Below are 18709 nucleotides of genomic sequence, written 5' to 3'. Positions count from 1 at the left end.
AGGTGGGGCTTTTAAGAGGACCATGCCCTCACAAATGGATAAATTAATAAATTAATGGTTTAATGGGTTATCAGGGAGTAGATTTGGGACTTTATAAGGAGAAGAAAGAATGTTGAAATGCCCTTGCTCAGCCATCTCACTATGTGATACCCTGCATTGCCATAGGACTCCATAGAAATCCCACCAAGAAGAAGGCCCTCATTAGGTGTGCCCCCTGAACCTTGGACTTTCCAGCCTCCAACACTGTAAGAAATAAATTCTGTTTCTTTGTAAATTACCCAGTTTTAGGTATTCTGTTATAAGCAGCAACAGAAAATGGGCAACACACGTTCTAAGAAAAGTCTTATGCACCACAGATAATCACAGATTACTCTACCACCTTCTTTTCATGCCTCCATATAGGGAATTCAAGAGATTTCAGGGCTGATCAAGGAAAAAGATAAGACCACAATAAGGCAGCATACACAAGCTTTATTTGGCCAATGCTTTGACAGGTTTGCATGTGGGGGAAGTCCCTCACAGCCCTAGACTGTCCAGAGGCTTCCGGGCAAGTGAGATACATATGGAGTAGTATTTCACTGATCTGATAGGCCATTACTTTCCCAGGGCTGGAAAAGTACACGAGCAAATGTTTGACTGTGGTGATAGTCTAGCATGTGCGGTAGGACTTAAACACAGCGGAAGTGATGCTCGGAATACCCAGTCAGTGACTTCCTACAGGCACCTTCACTGCAATCAACCAGGAGACTACACAGCAGAGCACTACTGGAAAGGTCATCAAGTGCTTGAGAAGAAAGGCATTGCCAAGGGCTTAAGAAAACTGGCACGCACTCAGGCTATGAGGAAAATGTAAAGCATCACTACATTAAAATGGTACACTATTTTCAGAACTGGTGAGGTACATTACCTCCAGTGGGTTGTGGTGACTGTCTCAGCAAAGCTGAAAGATTTTACCAAAGGGCAAGTGACTATGGCAATAACAATTCCAATGCACTGTAGTGGCAGCTACTTCACTGCCATCAAGTGAGGTGGCAAAAAGGCAGAGTGACAGTGGAAGGCATCACTCATATTGAGCAGAAAATTTCAGCAACATTGTCTTGGCAATCCTTTGGATTTCAGAGAAATACATGAGTCTTCATTACACTGCACTGATACACTGCCTATCCTGCCCAGGTCTGTACACAAACTGTACACAAACTCAGCACCGATTTTAACACTATTCGGTAGGTACAATAGGACGTAAACATAGAAAGTGATGTTTATAAAAATCAATGTAATGGATTGTAAACTGACATTGAAATTATCATCAAGCCAACCTGCATGCAGCAGGGGATTTAATAGGATAGATTTCAAACATCTGAACAGAAAGCATTCAGATCCGTTGGTAGGGCCGGACTGTGGCTCACTCGGGAGAGTGCGTTGCTGATAACACCAAGGCCATGGGTTCGGATCCCATATAGGGATGGCCAGTTAGCTCACTGGGTGAGCATGGTGCTGACAGATCCGTTGGTAAAACAGTTTTTCTGACCTGTGAGAAACAACAGAAATGGTACTACAAAGATATGATTTACTGTCCAGTCTTCCCAGTGCTGGTGAAGTAAATTCAGTCGGGTGTAACAAGTCAGATGTCACACATCTGAACAGAAGGGTGTTGGATACATGGATGTATCATTTTTTAGATGAAATGTGAGAAAAAAAACACAAATAGCACCACGCTGACTCGATAGATTGCCCTTTTTCCCATAGCTGAAAAAGTACATGTCTAGCAGGTGCTGAAAAAGGTGAACACAGGCAAATAATGGTTGGTAAAAACCGTCCAATGGAGTATAAAACAGGCACATTCATTGCCATTTAGTTGGGCTGTATCCAGCAGGGCATTATGGAAGAAGTCATCAAGCATTTTGATCAAAAGGGACACTGATTCATATCCATGACATAGCTTTAACTCTGCGAGGAACGCTTGAAGCAGCAGTATGATAATCTACTGGATCAGCCATTTTCTCTACTACTGCTGGAGTAAATTGACATATGGTTGGCTGTGGTCATTGTCCAACAGTTGCTGAAGAATATGCAAAAAGGTAAATTGACGCTTTACAAGACTAATTCACAGACTTCCTATAACCAATGAAAAAAAATGATCTCAGAAATACTTGTCGTCTTTGTCCAACAGATATGTAATGAGGTAAACAGGTGAAAAGTGATATTTTGAACAGAAATTCAGTGGATTGTAAGACAGGTACCAACGCTTCTTTCAAGTTTGTGAGCTTGGTAGAGTAACTCAGGAAAGAGAATGCAAGGTAAGTTCAGAGGACGAGACTGAGACTTGCTTCCATGAAATTCAAAAATAAATAGGGCACCTCTAAAGCAGAAATACTGATCACAAAGATGAACCATTTTTCTACATGAGATAAAATACAAGAAAAAAAAAAAAAACAACATCATTTCTGGTGACTATCCAACAAAGCCTGTAGAAAATGACCAACAGAGGGAGGGATGCTTGCAGACACTAATTCAGTAGACTCTCAGCAGTGCAATGTCATCCAGCAATACAGCAGGCAATGGGGATAGGAGCAAGAGGTCATGAAAAAACTAAACATGAAGAGAACGAGCCTCATGAGCAAAATACACCTTACCCACTAGTGAAACACATGAAATAAAACAAATGCATTGAAAAGAGAAAACCAGATACTTCAAAACCAGAAATCCATTGTAAAAAGTGATATGAGGTGCAACAGCCCTTCAGAAAATCAAGGCCGGGAATGCAGGGAGTGATTTTTGGGAAGAACCAGTACACTGCATTCTACCACATGCTCCACACATTCCTCCACAGGACAGCACCCAACTAACCTCCCCCTCATATCTTACACCACACGCCCAGCAATGACAAGCAAACAGTCCGTGCTGGGGTAAACGAAAGACAAGGCGCTTGGCACTGAAACCAATCACACCCTGCAGTCAAAGATAGGCACATAAGGGCCAGCTAGGCTGTGTCACCCGAAGGAGGCTGAATTCACAGCCCAAAGTACTCACTCCAAAAATGCAACACCTAAAAAAGGGACTGGAAGAGGAGACAATAAAGGAAAATAACTTGGATAACTTGATGTCTGAAATGCCAATTCTGGGCCCACACTTCTCACCAATCAGGGAGATACGGGCTCGGCCCCCTTCTGTACCGTAAAAGAACATCACACAGCAAAGCAAGAACATGACCCGAGTTGGGAACACAGGACAAGTAATTCTCAGGGAGACACACAAAAAGGCTTTGGTTCAGACACCCGCAATTCTAATACAGTGGAGGGAAACCCCGGGATTGGAACACAAGTGCAAGTGAAGCAATTAGAAGGGAAGACAAGCAAGCCCCGCCAGCACTATGGATTATATTTCTCCCCCCGCCGTGAGAAAACAAGGTGTCAAGGAAGGATGCATGCATTCATCTCACGGAAAAGACAATCTTGACTACCGTGCCAAGAGGTGTGACACTGGGGATGAGACCTATGGATGAAATATCTGCGAAGGATTGTACTAAAGGGAATTTCATTTCCTTGGAGGATAATGTCACACAATGGGAACATACGTGACCATTCCCAAAGCAGTACAGAACAGAAGATAGTCAGACTCTGGGGGAGAACGTCATTGAGACAGGCATGGGAGCCAGGGGAACAGGCCAGAGTGCACAGGAATGGCCAGCTTCCCTCACGGGAGCTGACAGAAAAGCGAACCCTGCCCGCAATGGACACGCCCCGCAGAAACAGGAAGCAGTCAAAGTGGGGGAACTGGCTCTGGGGTAAAACTGACTTTGCCTTCAAGGGAGGGCTAATCCTCTTCTCTCATAGGGAATAGGGAATATCTTGGCAGATGTGCTTTCCCAGCAGGGTGCACATGCTATGAGCACCCCGCTATGAGCCTTTGAGAGGAGTGAAATAGGACCTGTCGTGGAGGACACAACCAGGGTGAATACGAACCTACCATTCTAAGAATAATCACCATAGGGACAGCCGGTGGGGACAGAAGCGAGAGTCTATCCACTTGCTGAAGGACAAGAGGAGGAAGAGCAACTGCATGACATTTCTTCCATTACTGGCAACACCCTTCAGCAGCAGAAATTCTTGGAAATGTGCCAACACCTGTCTTCATACAGGACATTGACTAACCAGCTCCTTAGGGGACAACAGCACCTGAGAGACTGAAGGCCGTGAATGCAGAGAGTCATGTTCGGGAAATCCAGTACAAAGCATTCTACCTTCTCGACCATCACATTTAACCCTAGGGGACCTCCACATGGTTCTCCTTTCATATCCCACAGCACATTCTGGATGATTTCTAAAACTGGGTCCTTCGAGGAGCATTTACTCTGTGAATCATTCTGCACTGAAGGGATACCCTCTGTATTCATGATTGGAACTGTCTTTGTGGACAGGCCTGGCTCATGCAGTGGACGCTCCGTTTCTAGCACCAAAAACTTGGTGCACTGCGGCTGCAGCATGCACACTGGTAATCTAAAATAACATCTCTGACACCGAGCCCCAACATGCTGATACAGGCAACTCTACTGCTCTCATGTCCAGTGTCTACAAACAGGCACTTGAAAACCTGCCACCATACTCCTGGACGAGAGGACCCAGGAATTCTGGCTGGATAGAAGCTCGATTTCGGACCCTACACACAGCATCAGAGAGCAGTGCCAGCACCAGACTTAAGTTGGAAACACAGGACAGGTAATTCTCAGGAAGACCCACACAACGGATTCGCTTGAGACACCCTCATTTCTAATATAGATGTGGCAAACCCCGGGATTGGAATACGAGAGAAAACGAAGCACTTTGAGGAGAAGGCAAGCAAGGCCCGCCACCACTATGGATTACAGTTCTCCCACTTCTGAGAGAAAAGCCAGTTGTCAAGGAGCACGCATGTACTCATCTCACGGAGAAGACAGGCTTGACTACCCTGCCAAGACGTGTGACAGTGGGGATGAGACCCATGGATGAAATATCTGTGAAGGATTGTACTAAAAGTAATTTCATTTCCTTGGAGAAAAACTTCACACAATAGGAAGATGCGTGGGCGTTCCTGAAGCAGTACAGAACAGAAGACAGTCAGACTCCAGGGGAGAATGTCTTTGAGACAGGCATCAGAGGCAGGGGAACAGGTCAGAGTTCACAGGAATGGCCAGCTTTCCTCGCGGGAGCTGACGGAAATGAGATCAGTGGCCTCATTGGACAGGTCCAGCAGAAACAAGCAGTCAAAAAGGGTAACTGGCTCTGGGGTAACACTTCCTTTGCCTTCATAGGACCGTGAATCCTTCTTGGTACATAGGTACTAGGGAATATCTTACCAGATGTGCTTACCACCATGATGCACATGCTACCAGTTGCCCGCTAATGCCCTTGAGAGGACTGACACAGGACCTGTCACAGAGGGGGAGACAACCAGGGGGAATCCCAACCCACCATTCTAAGAATCACCAGTATAGGGACAGCCTGTCGCGACAGAAGCGTGAGGCTATCCACTCACTGAAGGACAACAGGACGAAGACTAGGGGCATGACTTTTCTTCCATTACTGACAACACCCTTCAGCAACAGAAATACTTGGAAATGTGCCACCCCTTGTCTTCATACAGGACATCGACTGTAACCAGCTCCATAAGGGACAAGAGCCCCTGAGAAACTGAAGGCCGTGATTGCAGAGAGTCATGTTCCGCAAATCCAGTACAAAGCATTCTACCTTCTTCACCATCATGTTCACCTCCACGGCATATACACGCGGTTCTCCTTTAATACCTCACAGCACCTTCTGGCACATTTTTACAACTTGGACCTTGGAGGAGCGTTTACTCTGTGAACCATTGTGCTGTGAAGCAACACCCTGTGTATTCATGAATGGACCCGTCTATGTGGACAGGCCTGGCTCATGCACTGGAAGCTCGCTCAGTCCATGACACCCAAAACTTTTTGTACTATGGCTGCAGGGTGCATGCTTTTGATAACTAATAAATTCTCTGATACGGAGCCCTGACAAAACGTCACACAATGGGAACATAGATGGGCGTTCCCGAAGCAGTACAGAACAGAAGATAGTCAGACTCCAGGGGAGAACGTCTTTCAGACTGGCCTCGGAGCCAGGGGAACAGGTCAGGGTTCACGGGAATGGCCAGCTTTCATCACAGGAGCTGACAGAAATGCAATCACTGCCCGCAATGGACACGTCCGCAGAAACAAGAAGCAGTCAAAGCGGGGGAACCGGCTCTGTGATAAAAGTGCCTTTGCCTTCAAGGGACGGCGAATCCTCTTCTCACATAGGGAATAGGGAATATCTTTCCAGACGTGCTTTCCCAGCAGGGTGCACATGCTATAAGTACCCAGCCATGAGCCTTGAGAGGAGTGAAATAGGACCTGTCGTGGAGAAGGAGACAACAAGGGGGAGTCCAAAGCCAGCATTCAAAGATTACTGTCCCCACTGGCTGTCCCTATGGTATTGATTCTGAGAATTCTGGGTTTAAGCAGGTGGGGACAGAAGCGAGAGGCTATCCACTCACTGAAGGACAAGAGGAGGGAGAGCAAGTGCATGACGTTTATTCCATTATAGGCAACACCTTTCAGCAACAGAAATACTTGGAAAAGTGCCACCTCCTGTCTACATACAGGACATGAACTGTAACCCGTGTTTAAGGGTACAAGAGCACCTGAGAAACTGAAGGCCATGAATGATGGGAGTCAAATTCCCCAAATCCAGTACAAAACTTTCTACCTTCTTCACCATCACGTTCACTCCCAGGGCACCTTCACACAGTTCTCCTTTCATAACCCACAGCACCTTCTCGAACATTTCTAAAACTTGGTCCTTGGAGGAGCGTTGACTATGTGAATCATTCTGCTGTGAAGCAACACCCTGTGTATTCATGAATGGACCCATCTTTGGGGACAGGGCTGGCTCATGCACGGGAAGCTCAGTCCAAGACACCCAAAACTTTTTGTACTATGGCTGCAGGGTGCATGGTGTCGATAATTAATAAATTCTCTGACACCGAGCCCTGACATGCTGATTCGAACAACTCCACCGCCCTCACGTCCTCAGTCTCCCAACAGGCACTTGATTACCTGTCATCACACTGATGCACGAGAGGACCCAAGACTTCTGGCTGGATAGAAGCTCGCTTTCGGACCCTACACACAGCATCAGAGAGCAGTGCAAGCACCAGACTTAAGTTGGAAACACAGGACAGGTAATTCTCAGGAAGACCCACACATCGGATTTGGTTGAGACACCCTCATTTCTAATATAGATGTGGCAAAACCCGGGACTGGAATACGAGTGAAAACGAAGCACTTTGAGGAGAAGGCAAGCAAAGCCCGCCACCACTATGGATTACATTTCTCCCACTTCTGAGAGAAAAGCCAGTTGTCAAGGAGCACGCATGTACTCATCTCAGGGAGAAGACAGGCTTGAGTACTCTGCCAAGCGGTGTGACAGCGGGGATGAGAACTATGGATGAAATATCTGCGAAGGATTGTACTAAAGGGAATTTCATTTCCTTGGAGGATAATGTCACACAATGGGAACATACGTGAGCATTCCCGAAGCAGTACAGAGCAGGAGATAGCCAGCCTCCGGGGGAGAATGTCTTTGAGACAGGCATCAGAGGCAGGGGAACAGGTCAGAGTTCACAGGAATGGCCAGCTTTCCTCGCGGGAGCTGACGGAAATGAGATCAGTGGCCTCAATGGACAGGTCCAGCAGAAACAAGCAGTCAAAAAGGGTAACTGGCTCTGGGGTAACACTTCCTTTTCCTTTCTTAGGACCTTGAATCCTTCTTGGTACATAGGTACTAGGGAATATCTTACCAGATGTGCTTACCACCATGGTGCACATGCTACCAGTTCCCTGCTAATGCCCTTGAGAGGACTGACACAGGACCTGTCACAGAGGGGGAGACAACCAGGGGGAATCCAAACACACCATTCTAAGAATCACCAGTATAGGGACAGCCGGTGGCGATAGAAGCGTGAGGCTATCCACTCACTGAAGGACAACAGGACGAAGACTAGGGGCATGACTTTTCTTCCATTACTGACAACACCCTTCAGCAACAGAAATACTTGGAAATGTGCCACCACTTGTCTTCATATAGGACATCGATTGTAACCAGCTCCTTAGAGGACAAAATCACCTGAGAAACTGATGGCCGTGAATGCGGGGTCATGTTCCGGAAATCCAGTACAAAGCATTCTACCTTTTCCACCATCTCGTTCACCCCAGCTGCACCTCCACATGATTCTCCTTTCATATCCCACAGAACATTTGGGAAGATATCTGTAACTTCATCTTCAGAGGGGCATTTACTCTGTGAATCATTCTGCCCTCATCAATAACCTGTGTGTTCATGACTGGCCCTGTCTTTGTTGACAGACCTGTCTCTTGTGGGTGAAGCTCTGCTTGCAGCACCCAATACTTGTTGTACAATTGCTGCAATGAACCTGCTTGCTATTTAAAATAACCTTTTGCAATCTGGTACCTGACATAATACGACCAGTATCTCCATTGCCCTCTGTCCTTTTGGAGCGGGAAATCATGGTCCCAAGAGGGAGGGATTCAGTCCCATCGCTCAGACCTTCATCCACCAATGCCAGGAACCAAGGAACCCCTGAACCACCAGTACTGTGCAGTGGTGATAAAGGTGGTCTGGCCTGTTCTTAGGAGTAGGTACACCCATAGGGAAAAGTTCTACTGGGATGGCACTCCTGGGATCATTAGGCACGCTTGCTGGCCACCATCAAAGCGGCATGATGCAAAGGGAACACACAAGAGGCTTCAGGATGTTGTGTGAGGAGGTGACAATTAGCCTCATGGGCAACCATTTACATCTGGCCATCACAGCATGGAACCTTCATTTCCCTGGGATCTCCTGGAAATAAACAGGTCGCTGTGTGTTTAAAGCCCACATGCCATGAGGAAGGATGATGTGTAGAAGCTCTGACCGGGGTGCACACATGACCAGTTATTAACCTGAGCACTGCTCCAAGGGAAAGATGGTCTTTTCTTGCCTGTGCACTAGATAGACTTGTGGTAGAATACTTCTAATAGTGCCTGCATGGCCCTGTCAATAAACAATGAGAAAGTATAGATCTTAGAAATCAGTGGCTGACATAGGAAACCTGGAGCATCCCCGTCATCAAGTGTTGTGGTATGCACTAGACGTAGGTTCGTATAGCACTGCACTTTTTGGCAAATGCAACAACCCCCTTTGATTGTAGATGACAAGGATGTCATTCTCTGTGAGATTCATGTAATGAATGTTCAACAGAGCCTATAATTTTCCTCATGCTGCTGGTTTAATGAAAATTTAAAATGTAGAAATGAAGAGTTTTAAGAGGAATTTAATCATCTCCTTGGATAACGAAAGTCTTTCAGTAATGTGAATATTCACTGAATCCCCCATACCTTTAACTGCTAAACAGGGCTTTCTTATGCGGCCCTGTAGTGTGCTGAATAAATGCTGCAATCTTAGGTACTTTTCCACGTTATTTTTAACCAATGTACCTGCATCACTCCTGTGGGGAGTCACCATGCTATGGCAGCATGCATGGTAGTTTCCAAATCAGTAGTGATAGAGGTCAATCTGTCTCTCTCATGGGCATATAATTTTTAGGCCCTAATTCAATCTCTATAGCAGATATAACGAGACCAACTGTTTTTCCTCAGGGAGGTGAGGGAAAAAAAACAAAACAAAACTCAGTACCAATGTTCACCTAGTTCAGCAGAAATTGAAGGTAGCCAACATATGGCAAGTGGTTCTAGTGAAATTATTGCCTGGTATACATAATATGGCACCGTTTATTTTCTCACATAGAAAATATTGTGCTGGGTAAGTGTTCAAAGCCTGCATCATATGCTGCATATATGACCGTAAGTGGACCCGAGGAAAGTGAACACGGAACAAGTCATTCATATGGAAACCAATCCAATAGACTGACCTTTTAAGTGGCATCCAGTAAAGGGGCAGGGCATGGGATGACAGAGGACAGCTCACCAAGCACCATGAGAAGAAGAGTTGGAGTTTCCTGAGCATAATTTTCACTCAGGCACTGGGGAAACCCCTGAAGCAGCAGTTCGTTGACACTAGACCACACTAGACCAACAATAAATTCTGATGTACACAGTAGTTGTAGTGAGTTACATGTGAGGTAACATCCACTAGAAACTGAACGTCATGAACATAGGGACTGATTCCGAGGAAAACAAATCCACTGCTTTCTATACCACACTCTGTATTATTCTCATCTATTGGACTTGCACCTGGTCCACTTTTTATGTCTTAAAGGACATACTAGAAAATGACTCCAAACAACCCTGAATAGGATAAATACTGGGCAAGTCATTCTGGAGTGGAACAATATCCGCTTAGGTAAGACCAACACATCACGGTAATCAAGCCTGTGTCATCCAGGGGGAGCTGTGTTCAGAGCCAACAACAATTGCTGGCCCTGTTAGGGTTCAATAAAAAAACAGGGAATCTGGGAAACCAATGACTGACATGCTAGTCTTGACAACTTCATTGTCAACAAGTCACGTGGCCTCCACTGGCTTCATGTTCACATCCGACATCACCACTCGACAATGGCAACAATTGGCTGAGTGGATAAATGCGAGGGAGCTAGTTTTCTGTTCGAATCATGCAATGGATTTGAGCCAGGCTTTATAATTTCCATCATGCTGTCAACATGAAGTGAACATTTAAAATGAGTTGATATGAAGCACTTAGGAAGGGAATCACCTCTGTTACTATGACGTCCTTCCAGTAACGTGAGGAATCACTGAAGTACCAGCACTGTGAATGTTAGACTGCTAGAGCAGTTCATTTTGTCTCACCTAAATTCCTTCTGGGAAAAAAAAAAAAAAAGCAACTCAACCTACGGAACACATTGGTATTAACAGATGTTCTCTGCTTAAATATTTGGCCCTACATTTCTCCTGTTTCCCATTTCTACCCACTTTACACACCAGGGACATTGTGAGGACCAAATTAAATAGTCATTTTGAAGTTACTTTAGAGTGATAAAGCAGCTTCTTGAACCTCATCTCTGCCGGACAATTACAAGGAGCAGCAATACCGTGAAATGACAGATCAGCCATTCTCCGCGGGTTTGGTGAAGTACGCGGGTCCACGGCGAGTTGTAGCTGTCGCTTAGCAGGCCGTGAAGGATTTGGAGACAGTGTGAATGAATCTTGGGAAGAACAATCCGACGCAGTGTATACCTGGCAACATCACTGTCACCAAGCTGAGAGGCACGAAGCAGGCATACAGGAGAGTTCATCGCGTGTTTTGAGCAGAAGGGATTCAGACTCACACCCACGAAGTTCCTTATGACCTATGAGGAAAACTGGAATCAGCATTACAATGACTCTAGAGACTGCCCGTCCTTCTTAGGTCTGATGAAGCACATGAACGCCGGCCAGCTGTGGCCACTGCTCAGCAGGTGCTGAGGGCGGTGAATGCAAAGGGGTTGTGAAGATTCCTAGTACGGGTTGAATCTCCCTTTGTGTTCACCACCTATGAAAGGAAGAGTAAAATGGTTCAGAAAATAATAGAAATAATTACAATATAATATGGTTATTGCTTCCATTGAAGAAGTGTGGAAGTTGGTGTAAAAGCACAGAGAATGAGAAAAATATTGTCCATTCATGTTTCTCAAACTTAGGCTGCACCACAATGACTTCAGGCTCTTGTTAAAACATAAACCTCAAGAGTTTCTGATTCAGTAATTTTGTTGTGTGGCTTGAGAATTTACATTTCTATCATTTTCCCAGGTACTTATGCTGCCTGTTTGGGGTCACAATGTGAGAATCACTGACTTACACTAATGGGGGACACTTGTAATGAGGTCAAAGTCGAGCTGGGTCTTCCAGAGCATATAGAGTCCCCACGGATGATTTTAGCAGAAGGATATTAGAGACAACAAACAGGCATCCTTTTAAGCCACGAAACAATAGCTATGGGGAGTACGGATCAGGAAAGACCTCACAGATACCGGGTTTCACAATTGAAGATGGAATATATGTTTACAAGTGAGACAAAGAGTAAGAATATTCCAAACAGAAGAAAAATATAACATATGCAGAACAGGAGAAGGGGAAAGAAGCTTGTTCCATTCAAATAATTTCTAATACTGAGATCATTCGTGAGGTCAGCAGAGGTGATGAGGACATGAATGAGAGATGTTCATAAAGTCAAAACCTGAGGTCGCAGTAGTGCGGGTGTAGAAGAAGAAATAAAGGTGCAAAACAAGGGAATCCTGAGGAATTCATGACCAGTTAGATGAGAGTGAATGAAAAAGCGAAGTACAGAAAGGAGTTTGATTATTCGTGGACTTTTCAACACGATAGTTTGTAAATGTTAGGTCTTGCTAGAGAAAACGTGAGGAAAACTATTCTGTGAGTATGTGTGTGTGTGGCAGTGCTGGGCAGGGGAGTTTGGTGGGTAGGGGCTGTTATGTGGAGAGGTTTGAAATGTATCAAAGAGGTAGCAAGATGATGAAGAATTCTCAGGCACAGATTTATGACGTGAGAAAAAAAAGAAAGAAGCCCACTACATTGTACATTGGGATAGTTGTGCTCTGGTGGCATTTACACATCCTTAAATGACCACCTGAGAAGATATTTTGCACTTTTGTTGGCCACAGGGAGATAAATGGACAGTGTGAGCCTGGGATCTGCTAGGGATCAAGTAAATGGTTAGTTCTTTCTATTTTTGGGATCGTCTGTTGATTTTGTGACTGACAGGGCATTTTTAGAGACTAAGGAGAAAAAGCAATGGAGAAGAAATGGGTGAAGATAGAAAAGGTCGGAGAAAGACTGCCTTCGAAGAACCTGTCCTAATTCCTAACATAAGTATGTTTTCAGCATACGTGTAAGTGATATATTTCTCTCTCTCACATACATGCATGTATAAAACAGAAGGACGCTGGTTTGGGTGTAAAAAACAATCTATTATGTAGCCACAATGAGTAGCTTTACCACTAACAAAGCATTCCTTATTGAAGTGTTTATCACTTTGGCTTCCAGGGGACTGTCAGATTTGGCCTTAGTGAACACTTATATCAACATTTAGGCAATTAATAATCATAGAATTAAATTGTAATTTTATCCGAAAATGTGCATAGATTAGATTAGTTTTAACATTGTATACTGAACTTAAGGAATTTTAATATAGGCATTTTATACTGGAAAAGAAAATATTATCAAATAATACTACTATATGAAATATTACAGAATTATAACTTTGAAAACAGTGAGAGTTTTTATTTTATATAATTTTAAATCTCAAATTATTTAACGAGGTTTTTGTTTTCTCATTATTTCTAAAGAACATGTGCTATTGACTTTCTTCCTGCACTCTAATGGATCAGGCCGCATCTCTCTGCAGGTGCCCTCACTCGACCTTGGTGCCGCTGTCGTGTGTCAAGAACCTACCGTAGATTCACGGGCCTCCTGACCACTGAGCTTGTTCTCTGTGCTCCCAAAGGATCCTCTGTGCCCTTTTCTCACTACTTGATATCATTTCCTACTCTGTGAACACTGTTTGTTTGCTTCTCCATCTCTCTCACTAAATGGTGAACCCAAGAGAAAAAGTTATGCCTTATTTTTCCTTATAAAACAATATCTGGCAAAGAGTAGATGTTCCATAAATGAGATGGGAGGTGTACAGCAGATAAGAATGTAGGAAAACGTATACACTCAACAGACATTTTCACCAAACAGTGGTAAAATGATATTTTAAACAATAAAAGATTGTAATATTTCATCTGTCATAAGAGTTTTCTCTGTAATAATACAATCTACTTAGTATATGCAATGACCACATTTGTATACAATATATATTTCTAGTTATTTCCAGATGATGATGTGGGCATTTCTTTTTCATTATAATTTTTCTCACGGACACTTTCAAAATTACTACTATGTAACGACACACACACACATACATTTTATAAATGCTACTACATAATCTAATATATAGCATTAGAGTAGTATATTAATATATTCATATAATACACCATGTATAGATACTTTATTCATCAAATTTAGACAAGGTACCTCAAATTTTAATATATCTGCATTTAAAAAATAATAATCATGAAAAGAAACTTTTTCTGCTTCTCTTCATAAAATATTTTATGCTTTCCTTTCTTCAAACTTAAAGACAAATGTTGACTTTTTTCCCAAATAAAACTACATTTATTTCGGGTTACACCCTTTCTAAGCATCTTCAATTCTCACCAAAAAGCACTCAGAGAGAACCAAGCTACAGCTCACATAATAGCACAGCAAACAACCAATTTTAATTCAGTTTTTAATTATTGCCATTTTTAAAATTTAGGTAGGCGAATCTCATATTGTAGAGAATAATCATGCTTTACCACTCATATATACTGATTATGATGATGGCTATAAAGATAAAGGAGGAGCAAGAAAAAAGCAAAGGGAAGACAAGGAGCAGGAGAGGAAAGAAGAAAAGGGAGAATAAAATCCTACACAATTATCAGGATATTATGAAGCCACAATGTCCTTACCGAAATTTCTGTTCCTAAGAACAAAAACTCCATCTGTGACTTGCCTTTACAATGAAAGTGCAAAAAGAGCAACTTCTGGAGTTCATTGTGTCAAGACTTAATTCTCAGCTGCATCAGTTTCCATGGCCAGATTACGTACGCCTTAAACCCCAGTAACGTCATCAAACACATAATATCGATCTGTTAGTGTCTGTAAAAATTAAAGTAAATAACCCACTGCAAGTTCTATGTGCGACACCTGGCACACAGTAGGCACTCAGAAATCGGGGCCTCTCATTATCACTGGTTCCATTCCTCTGTAAGTAATATCCTTCCCTTTAACACAGTATTGCTGTTGCTTAGGCATTTTGGTTTCATTGGTTAATTTGGATGTCCACTTAAGCAATGCTAAAACACAGTGAACATTTTCATAAGCCTGTAGCTATTGATCACATAATTGTTCCTTGATGAATTATAAGTGCCCTTTGAAGCTGAGATCAAGTCATGTTTATCTCCTAATGGAACAAAATAGGATATTCTTTTGATAAATATTCTTTCTGTGACTGCACCCATTTTCCTTTTATTGCTCCTATAAATGGCAGTACCTGGCACCAATAATGAAACAACAGGTTACAGTAAAACCACCCTTTTACAAAGCTAAGGGGAATGCAGAAAATGGTATCACACAAAGAGTACATTAGACAACCTGCTCGCAAAAGTGAATAATTGAGAGAAAAGTTGTAAGGAGATTTCAGCACCAATTCTTACTCTGTTATTACATTATGTGAAGTAAATTAATTCCAAGGCACCATTGTTTTTTCTCTTCTGTGTGGAAATGTAACCATTCTATTGAATAACCAGTACTCAATCTGGGACACAAAAAAATGTATTCCCTGGGCCTTCCACTGCCTATTTAAATTTGTTCACTGTCTAAACTGTGCACCCCATGGATAAAATCTAAGTATGTTCACAACTTTTTCATTCACTGATAGAAAAAATTATCTTCTGGCCACTTTGGTATACAAAAAAAAAAAAAAAGACTCATTTTAGTAAGTAACATATTCAAGTACGTATAATAAAGGTAAAAACTCAAATATTTATTTAAAATTATATCTTCTCTGTCTACCCTGAAAATCAACAACTCCGCTCCTAGCATGTACCCATGAAAAATAAGTGCTTATTTTCACCAGGACAAATGTACCACAATGTGCATACACCCTTATCCAAAGTAGCCACAGACAGGATAAATTCAAATGCCAGGCAACAACAGAATGGACAAATATCCATGTGATGGAACATTCAGGCAATAGAATACTACACACAAAAAGCAAATGGAAACTGATCCTACAAACGACTACAAAGATATTACTCTTAGAAAAAGAAGCTGGATACAGAAAGTACATATTATGTGTCCAGTTAAAAGAAGTTATCTCTTTAAAATGTTTTATTAGCAAACTATATATGTGGCATACACATGAAATACAGAAATTATTAATGAAGTGAACACATGTATACCTACCAGAAAGAGAACATTACCAATGTCTTTGGAACCCCATACATACACATCCAAAATTTTACCACTCTGCCTCCTAGAAAAACATACACAAACATACAAACACACATACACACACACACACACCAAACATTTAGTGATGATATTTCCTTGGTTTTCTAGGTAATATTTATTGTATTTATATGTCCTATGTATTTGTCTTTCATAACATAATATAAACAGAGAAGAGTGAAAAATACCAAATAACCAGATCCATGTACTTAAGGAAAGAGAACACAGCTTATAAACACCACTCGGGTGGAGAATGAAACATTGTCAGACTTCCAGAAGAAGAAAGAGAGATAATTCCCTTTACCACCTCCCATCACAATGCCTTCCCTTTTCTCCATAGCTAATCACTGCCCTGCCTCCTAACATTTTAGACGGATTTTGCATGTTGTAGAGCAAAGGAATAAAAGAAATCCTGTAACTATTTCTTCTCTACCTGGAAAGCCAGGTGGGAGGAAATGACCTCCTTATAAAAGTGCTAATGACATTGGTAATGACTCTTTGTAAACATGCTAATAGTTATCACTGTCTTACCAGAGCACAACTTCTCTAGCTTGTTTATTCTAAATAAACCTAGAAGGGCAGACTTCAGGAGAGATGTGCGAGGATCTGGGTGAATACTAATCCCTGTAAAACAATCATTGAACTGGTGAATATTATATCAAAAACATTTGAAGTTTCTGGAAGTTAAGGGCACATAGCAAACAGAAAAAGAAACATTCAATAAAATCTACTAAATCTTGGTAAGAACAGTAAGAGTCTATGACTGTGACATTTGAGTTATGATCTGCTCTCATGCACCCTCCTTCCAGCTCTGTTACAGAATCTCTACTGCAGGAAGTGAAGACAAGAAGACAATCACTCCCTCCTCTCACAGCATACAATGTAGAGCTCCAATTTCACCTTGGGAGGACAGGCTATGTCTCTCATTCACCACCTCCCCTACAAGCCCTCTGCTGAAGAAGCTCTATTCCAGGAAAGCACTGTCAAGATGACTGGGGTACATTTTTCTCACCTAGCTCCCGCTTGTAGGGCAAGGGCTCTGCCCCAGGAGGTAATTTCCCTCTCCTGTGTGTCTTGTTGGGCAGAAGTTGAGTTTTGGAGAAGGCAAGCCAAAAAGGCCAGGTGCTATCTCCTTCCCCCTCCAGTGCCCATTCTTACAGCAGAGATGTCACTCTGGCAGAAGTGGATCTCTATCCCCTACCCTAACTAAGAGACTTAGTAGTAGTGAGGTTTTGCCTACGGGAAGAAGTAGGCTGTACGGACTAGTATATCTGCAGCTGTGCCTAAGGGTACTGACTTTGTATGGGACAGAATGTGGACAGTTCATGCCCATGGGCTTCAAAAGCAATGGAGACATTGGTGACAAAATATTAAGGGGCTGCTGGCTCCATGGAAGTAGTAGCAACAGGGAAGTTGGAGAGCAGCTAGAAAATTAACAGAGAGAACCAGAGAAAGAGAAAGCCAGGAAGGGCCTATTTGTGATCACACTTATGCTTGGGGGTCCAGAAGGATGTTTGCATGTTTGAGGCTGCATCCACTGAGAAGTTATTGGAGTAGGATGTGGAGGAAGACTTTAAAGCATTCCCAAATTACAAACAGGTCAATCAGCAAAAGGTAAAAATCTCAAAGGCTCAAGTTGCTTAAACATAATCTGACAAATCAGGGGCTGAAGAATAAGCTATTCTCAACCCGGGGGATTCCTATAAAGCCAAGCTGAAAAATAAAATTATATTCAGTCTGTTCTTTCTGATGCTAAAAGATAAAACTTTGAACCTGGAATGATGAAAGCAGCCTCCAAGCAGCAAATAGATCCAAAAGTAAAGGATGAACATTTTTCCACTTTAGGGGCTCAAGTACAACTTTTCACCAACAAGTGTTTTCTGCCGATAAAGGGAGGATCCCTAGGAAGCCAGGCTAAAAAGATAAAAACAGAGAGAAAATCTGAGCAAGGATATCAGAAGCTTCACTATGAAGTAGAAACAGACTTCCAGTCAAGTCACTCAACAAACAATAAGCCTGTTTGGAGAATAGTATCCAGATATAAAATATTACTAATATGTCCAGTTTTTAACAACAACAACAACAAAACCTGAAGACATGCAAAGAAATAGGAAAGTGTGATACATATACAAAACAACAGGCAAACAATAGTCAATGCCTTTAGGGGAAACCATATGTTGGACTAGCGGAAAAATAGTTCATAACAGCTATTACATGGGGAGTTATTGTTTAATGGATCCAGAGTTTATGTTTACAATGACAAGAAAGTTTTGGAAATAGAGGTGATGGTCACACAGCACTGTAATTGTAATTAATTTCATGAATTGTATGTTTAAAACTGCTTAAAATGACAAACATTATGTTATATACATTTTTACCACAATGAAAGATATATGTATATCAGCTTCAAGTAAGTAGAGAGATTAAGTGTGTTTAACTGAAGAGTAAGTTTTACATATTCTTTAAGATCATTAAATGAAAAAATCAGCTTTGATAAATAGGTTCAAAGTACTAAATAAAACTATGTTTAAAGACTTAAGGAAAATGTGATAACAATGACTAATCAAATAGTGAATATCAAGTAAAAACAAATCCAGACTT

At 42.4% G+C, this 18709-nt stretch overlaps 1 long non-coding RNA gene across 2 annotated transcripts in view; it reads right to left on the bottom strand.

Moving 5' to 3' along the window:
* Nucleotides 1-451: 451 nt before the first annotated feature.
* The window catches only part of LOC134366629 (uncharacterized), a 98901-nt gene continuing 80643 nt past the window's right edge, over nucleotides 452-18709 (bottom strand). For both annotated transcript variants that reach the window (XR_010022351.1, XR_010022350.1), the window contains one exon: nucleotides 452-11364. This is a non-coding gene — a long non-coding RNA (uncharacterized LOC134366629). The remainder of the gene's footprint in view (nucleotides 11365-18709) is intronic.

This window comes from Cynocephalus volans, chromosome X, assembly GCF_027409185.1.
Source record: "Cynocephalus volans isolate mCynVol1 chromosome X, mCynVol1.pri, whole genome shotgun sequence".
Classification (NCBI taxonomy): Eukaryota; Metazoa; Chordata; class Mammalia; order Dermoptera; family Cynocephalidae; genus Cynocephalus; species Cynocephalus volans.
This window is presented reverse-complemented; position numbering and strand designations above follow the sequence as displayed.